Raw genomic sequence first — 8177 nt, 5'->3', positions numbered from 1 at the left:
CTATCGGTGGAAATGAAAAATGGTACAACTGCTATGGAAAATAGAAGTTCCTGAAAAAATAAAATACAAAATTACCCTATGATCCAGCAATTCCATTCTGTGTATATATCAAAAAGAACTGAAAACAAGATCTCAAAGAGATAGTTGCACACCCATGTTCACTGCAACATTACTTACAATAGTCAAGAGGTAGAAGCAACTAAAATGTCCATCAATTGATGAATAAATAAACAAAATGTGGTATATACATACAATGGGATATTATTTGGTCTTTAAAAAGAAAGAAATCCTGTCACATATATTACAACATGGATGGACATGAGGACATTATGCTAAGTGAAATAAACCAGTCACAAAAAGACAGATACTGTATGGTTCCATTTATATGAGGAAACTAAGGTAATCAAATTCATAAAAAAAGAAAGTAGAATGCTGATCATCAGGGGTTGAGGGGAGGGAGAAATGAGGAATTGTTGTTCAATAGGTATAGAATTTCAGTTTAGCAAGATGAAAAAGTTCTGGAGATATGTTGCACAAAGGTGTGAATGTACTTAACACTACTGAACTGTACACTTAAAAATGGTTAAATTGGCAAATTTTATGTTATGTGTTTCTTTACCACACACTCATACACTATATATATATATACACACACACACACACAGTTTATTTCATTTTGGGGGTGGTTCAGAATGTTCCTTTATTATCTTTTGAGGCTTGATTGTAATTCATGTTCACATTGGAACTTGGGAGAAACAACTCAGATGTTTGACTCTGATTACAAAGGACAGAGGTGCAGTGGTGCTTAAACTTAGTTACTGACTCAAGATGGGTAATGGAGGTGCAATCTGAGGTCAGTGTTTCTTACCAGTTGGTAAGAATTAAATCCAAGGCCATTTGTAGGGGGGAGTGGGAGACATAGGGGAGTAAAGGGCATGAATTTTGGTCCAGAACTCTTTCTCTGAAACATGTGAACCAGGGACAGCATTCTGGAACCTCATTTAGTAGATGTCAGTCACAAGTAAAGGACATATTTGTTGATGAAATACACTGATGAAATGTACTATTTAAATCAAACAATAAATCATGTTTTGTTATCCTGTGTCAGAGTTTACAAACTGTGTTCTGTAGAATATTAGTTCTATGGACACTACATTTTTAAAAGAGGTTCTGGGTTCATACAGTTTGGGAAATGTAGAGTTAAAAGAGTTAACAATGGAATATTTTACTCCAGACCTTCTCAAAGACATTGCTATGATAATATTAATGCTACTATGCCAATATTAAACATAGATGTTAATATTTAATGTTTAATATGTTGCCATTAATGTTACTGTATTAATTAAAAACCATGTTCATATATTAATATGTTTTTTCTAATCCCATTTGGCCAAGGAAGTAGCCTTGACACACCAGTGTGAGCATGCTGCCCTATATTGTAAAGGCATGATATTTTTGTCAGCTGCTTTCCTTAAGACGCTATCTTTCATTTCTCCTGAATTTGCTGAGAAGCCCATCCCTTTCACCAGGAGCACCTGGGGAAATACACAGAGTAGGGCAATTGCAGTTTTAGTATTTGTTATTTTGAGCTACTGTAAAGCTGTATGTGATTCAGTTTTGCTATAACTCCAACTATTTTCCAATCAGCATTAATATTGTACCGCCTTGTCGATTTTGCAAGGGTGTCAACAAAAAAGAGTGAGTCAAGAATACATATTGTAAGGTGAAAGTAGTCCATGTGTGGAGTTTCTCACATAGGATACCTTTCTGTTTTATTTTATATGAAAAAAACAATTACAGGTTGACATATTTTGAATTCTCATTACCAGAGATTTTAAATGTTAACTTCTTTTCATGGTAAAGACTGCTTTATTGGTGACTGTGCAAGTTAATAAACACTGATCCTCAAAGAACTCAGGTATTAGATCACTGGTCCACAGGAAGCTAAATGAACCGGAACCAAATGACTGCTGGAATGATAAAGTGAAGCAGGAAATGAAGCCACAGTCAGCTGATACATGGCATATGCTGTTGCACCAACAGTAAGAAGCATGGTGACTCCATACAGGAGGGCATCGCCATCCCATCCTTCAGATGCACTGGAATTCCATAATCCTCCTGAAGTAGCTTCTGTTCCTCCAGAACTTTATTTTCAAACTGCCTGAGTGAATCAATAATTATGTCATCTGGGCAATCTGATGAAGAGCCAGCAGATTCCACAGTATTGTGGCTCAGTTATAGTCCACCAACCACGACAGCAGAATATGAGGGATGGAAATCATCACACTAGAATTGGAAATACCTTCTAAATGTTACTGTTACTAAAATGATGATAGCTTAGAAATGGCCCTTTTAACAGCTGACAGTTTAGATTTAAATAAATAAGTTTAATATGAATGGAGAGTGGTCTCTAGAAATATATTTCAGAATCTTAAACTACTACAACATCTTCACACAAAATTGAAGTCAACTGAGCAAGAAGAGTCAAAGCGATTCTTGGTATTTTAAGAATTCTTATATGTGTTACTTTTTCAGTTAAAAAACTCAAGGTTGCTGCAACTATACTCAATTAATGTTCTCTGTTTTGTTTGTAATCAAAGCCAGGATACATTAGAGAGAGGGCATGGAAGATTTGTGTATAGACCTTTGATGGTGAGTCCCTGATAAAAGTCACCTTGGGTAGGGCATTAGGGTTAGAAGCATCTGATTTTGAACCTGGAAAGGGGAACCATAAATGTAAGTCATTATAAGAGATAATGTGATTAGTAGAAAGTATTGACTGTGCAATTTTAGACTTTTTTTTTAGTGTATAGTTTTATCTTTGCAGAGCACTACTTCTAAAATGCTTCTTCTGAAATTACCTCTAGCCTTATTCCTTTTATTTATTCAATCACAACATATTTATTGAGCACCTATTGTTTGTAAAACATCAGGTTGAACACTGAAGATATTTGTTTTGCTATCATATCTATGAAACATGTTTTATTTGTAGTAAGAAAAATTAAAACAGCTTGTTCCCTGTGATGGACAAAAGTGAAAAATAATATTTTAAGATACTAGTTTAAACCTTAACTACCTAGATGTCAAAGTTTTAGTATGATTGCTTTTTGTGAAATTGCCTTTTCCTTTAAGATTTTTCTATGTCTAGAAATTGAGCATGTATTAGAGAGGAAGAAAACTGAGTATTTAACAAACACATGAAACCCATGTTCAACTTTACTAGGAGTCAAGGCAAAGCAAATCACTCTTCAGATTTAAAAAATCGGAAAAACTGACAGTATTAACCATTGGTAAGGATGTGGACAAGAAAAGTGGCTCATTCCATTAATACAATCCTTATGGAGTATACAGTGATAATACCCATACAATTTTAATTGTTTCTACCCTTCAACCTAACAATTCCACTTCTAGTTATAAGTCATAGATCAGAGAAATTGTTGCACATGTGACCAGGGAGACAGGTACAGAATCTCTTGTTCATTGAAATATTGTTTGTAATAATAAAAAATAGAAACAGTTCAAATGACTATGTTTAAGGGAATTGATACATCTAAATGGTATCTTAATACTGTGGAATATTATTTAGCATCTAAGAAAGTGAACTATGTCCACATATACAACATAGATGGATATAAAAATCATAATGTAGAATGAAAAAGCAAGTTGTAGATTATATGATACTTATGTAACATTTTTAAATGGACACATTTTCATATTATAAAGTATTGCTCTCTAATATATAGACATATAGAAACACACACATATACTAATAGAGTCATATACACATATGTGCATATGTAAAAGTATCACACTGGAAGGATCTACACTAAAATCATGAAAGTGGTTTCCTCTGAAGAGACTGGGAGGGTATTCAGTTCTCAGTCTGGACTGTAGTTGAGGGGAAGGTTAAGGGGTCTTTAATTTTATCTGTAATGTTTTATTTCTTATATTGAAAGAAGGACTTGGTCAAAACATTAACAATTGTCAACTCTGGGTGTCAGCACATGTGTGTTTGTTAAATTCTTTGCAATTTACTGTATTTTGAACATTTCATACAAACAAGATCTGGTTTTTTGTTGGGGGTAATCAAGTTTGGTAAGTTGTGCTCATTTCAGTCCACACAGTGGTAATAAATGGGTCTTGGAACAAAACACAAGTAATCCTCTGCATAGCTGCACAGCACATTCTCACCAAGCCAGCCTAAAAATAACTGCAGAGGAAAAGTATTACTGGATAGAGGGCCCCTCAGCTGACCTTCAGGACTTTTGGATTGTCCATTCAGTTAATCTTGCCACAATCATTTAATTAAGAGGTTGGTTTGAGCTTAATGAACCAATATATACAAAGAAAATATGCTGTAACCAGAACTGTGCCACATCAAAGCCCTTGGGACATGATACTTTCTAGTGTTTCTTCATGAGGTTTTCCTAAAGATAATAAAGCCTTTAAAAATATGCTTTTCAGGCATATTACCCTTTCCAGATAATACACCTCTTCTCAAGTCAAGGTGTATATCCCCTGAAATGTGCTGATGCTGCCTGTGTGCCCTTTAAATACCCCAAGGCTACACCATACTCTGGTGGGCTACAGGTGGACAGCCCAAGACCTATAAAGGCTGTGGAGCTGAAGAATTCTATTGAAAAGAGTCTTATATTCTCTTCTGAAAGAGAAACTTATAAGCTGAAATACCAGTTATTAAAAAATACAGTAAAGAGTAAAGCAACCAGGCAAGGATACAAGTGCACTCAAGTGGTGCTCAAAATTCCAGCTGAGCTGAACTTGGAGTTATTTAAGAACAGTCAAATATCTGAAGAACCAGTTTGGGAGCCTCAGCCTGGTGTTCCGGGTTTTTTTTTTTTTTTAAAGATACATGCCATTTAGCTCTGGGGGGTGGAGGGGAACAAAAACGTTGAAAGGATGTCTGAAACAGAATGAAACCTGAGATTATCTCAGGTCAAATGCAAAATTGAGTATTCTCAGTGAAGTTTTCTTCACTCCAAACTTTGCATTTTGGAAAATTTCAGGTCTTGAGAAAAATTGAAAGAGACCCAGTGAAGTTTAGAAGCTATTTGGCACAATAAAAGACTGGAAAATAATTATATGAGGGGAAAAAAATAAATAAAATTGACTAATTTATATGTTAATTTTTACAAATGTACATGAACTCTGCAAATGTAAAGTTAAAATTTATGCATTTAAATTTAGTGAAATTCAAGGAAAAGCAGGAGAAAATTTGGTGGAAAGAGAAGCAAAAAAGAGTGAGGAACAGAACCTCATACATAATGTACATAACTGTGTGAAGCTTTTGATTTTTAAACATGGTCTGGACAATTGGTTTACTTGATTTTTAAAACAGAGTTGAATCTGTTTTAACATTCTATAGAGAAAACCCAAAGGAGATGCTAGTGGGACTGTGGTATAGGGAACCAGAGGCAAAGAAGGAATTATGTTGTTCCTTCTCAAAGGGAGGAGACTACTTAAGTTAACTTAATGAATGCTTCCTTCCCTCCCCTCTTGCTTGGGCAGTAGCCAAAAGCCCTTAAATATCCGTTTCTTTCTCCTTTAGCATTAGTGCTTTAGCATTTCAAGAGGGAGGGCCAGCATTTTCCAACAATTATAATAGTGTAGGTATGATTTTTATCTCTATTGGCATATATAATTCATATCATTGTTGAGTGATATGCTAAGGCATTACACATTATTTCCAATCTCAGAGGCATCTGATTATTTCTCTCCTTTCAGCTAACTTTAGTCAGCAGTCTTATTTGTTCCACTTGAGAGCCTGGTTTATCTACTCTATGTTAAACAGGTCTGGCTGAGATCAGGAAGCCCTTTCCTCATGCTAGAACCTCTGCCTGCCAGGTCAACTTCATTCATGCTGTTTATACCATATATACTTGCTTCCTGCCTGGACATATTGATGTGAAGTCTTCCAGGTCAGATATATTCTATTGCCTCCAAGTCCTGGCCTGCGTAACACCCAGAGCCCAGGGTCAGCTTCTTGCTGAATCTCTAGAGGAGCACTTCTCTCAGTGGTTGTCACAAAACCATCACTATTTTTCTCAGTCTCTCAGCTATGGGTATCTCTCTCTGGAATGAGGTTGTCTGTTAACTCGATAATGTTTATTGGGCATCTGTTAGATACAAGATATTTTGCTAAAAGCTGGGAATACAATGTTGATGAAGATAGTGATGGTCCCTGGCCTCACTTGTAGTCTAATGTGAACTTACATGGGAAGCCTGCTTTAGGGAGGGGCCAGGTTTTATTCAGTAATGTGAACTGTACCTAGAAAATACTGAATAAATATGTGTGTGCACATGTGTGTACGTTGGTGGATGGAAAGCATGGAGACTAGAACTATCACAATTGTATAAGTGAAAAAAATTGTATGCATTAGAGATTATGGTATTTTGACTGTAATGGAAATAGTGAGAAATGAAAATTTGAAGGTAGAGCAAACAGGACAAGCTTATGGATTAATTATGGGGTGTGAGAGAAATGGAGGAAGCAATGAAGACCCATAAATTTTGACCTGAGCTTCTGGATGAAAGATGGAGCTGTATACTGAGATGAGGAAAAGGAAAATGTGTATGTGGGAATCAGGAGTTCAGTTTCTGACACATAACATTTGATTTTCCTATTGAATAAATCAAGTAGAGAAGTGGAGATGTCAACTAATGCATGAGTTTAGAGTTCAGGGGAGAAGTCTAGGCTGTAGATAAAATTCTGAGAACCATCAATGTGTAGATTCATTAAAAGAGATGGATCTGGGTGATAACACCTTGATACAGAGTCTCAGCAGAGAAGAGGAGAGGATAAAAGACACTGCCCTGTGGTAAGCCAGCATTTAAATCCTGGGAGCAGGAAGAAGATCCAGCAGAGGTGACTTAGCAGGACCAGCCAGAGGTGTAGGAGGGAAACCAGCAGGGCTTCATGTCCCTGCAGCCAAATAAAATGTCTCAAGGAGGACAGAATGAGCTCCTGGGTCATGAGCTATTGAGTAGTTAAGTAAGATGAGAACAGAATTGATCACGGGTCTGGCCGCAAGGTGACCTTGGTCTGATTGGATGTAGTTGCAAAGATATTGGTGGAACCACAAATGTAGATATCCCTTCTGCGGAGTTTACTACAAAGGGAGTAGAGAAATGGGAGTGAGATGGGTATGTGGAGTCAAGCAAGATTTTCTAAAATGAGAAATATTACAGTACATTTGTAAGTTGATGGGAATGATCTAAGAGAGAGAGAAAGATGTGAGGATATAGGGGAAAGAGGAATTACTAGGATGAAAGTCCTTGAATAGCTGAAGGATTGGAACCCAGTGAACAGATAGAGGGAACAAGACTAATTCATCCAGGGTAACAAGTGGGAAATCAGGGCAGAGAAGAATAGACACAGATAAAACTGGCATATGTGGTGGTGGCAAAGTGAGGATATTTTCTTCTGAAGACTTCAACATTCTTAGTAAAATAAGAAGCAAGGTCATCAGTTGAATTCCAGAAGGGAGAAGAAGGTATTGAAGATTTGAGGAAAGAGAAGAAATAAACATCTTGGAGAATAAGAGAGGGAGTTGATAAGGAAAATATAGAAGTGTTAAGAGCTCATTGAGGATTGTGGTCTTAAAGTTAGACCAGTCACAATTAATATATGATAAAGGAGCCATGGACATACAATGGGGAAATGACAGCCTATTCAGCAGCTGATGTTGGCAAAACTGGACAGCTACATGTAAAAGAATGAAACTGGATTATTGTTTAACCCCATACACAAAAGTAAACTCGAAGTGGATTGAAGACTTGAATGTAAGTCATAAAACCATAAAACTCTTAGAAGACAACATAGGCAAACACCTCCTGAATATAAGCATGAACAACCTCTTCCTGAACGCATATCCCTGAGCAAGGGAAACAAAAGCAAAAATGAACTCATGGGACTACATCAAACTAAAAAGTTTCTGTACGGTGAAGGACACCATCAACAAAACAAAAAGGCATCCTACAGTATGAGAGAATATATTTGTAAATGACATATCTGACAAGGGGTTAACATCCAAAATATATTCCAAAATATATGAAGAACTTACATGCCTCAACACCCAAAAAGCAAATAACCCAATTAACAAATGGGCAGAGGATATGAAGAGACTGTTCTCCAAAGAAGAAATTCAGATGGCCAACAG

The 8177-nt window shown here is 36.4% G+C and overlaps 1 pseudogene; it reads right to left on the bottom strand.

Moving 5' to 3' along the window:
- Positions 1-1921: 1921 nt before the first annotated feature.
- LOC140848595 (cytochrome c oxidase subunit 7A2, mitochondrial pseudogene) lies at positions 1922-3208 on the bottom strand (annotated as a pseudogene).
- Between the last annotated feature and the right edge of the window lie 4969 nt (positions 3209-8177).

The sequence above is a fragment of the Manis javanica genome, chromosome 4, assembly GCF_040802235.1.
Source record: "Manis javanica isolate MJ-LG chromosome 4, MJ_LKY, whole genome shotgun sequence".
NCBI classification, from domain to species: Eukaryota; Metazoa; Chordata; class Mammalia; order Pholidota; family Manidae; genus Manis; species Manis javanica.
This window is presented reverse-complemented; position numbering and strand designations above follow the sequence as displayed.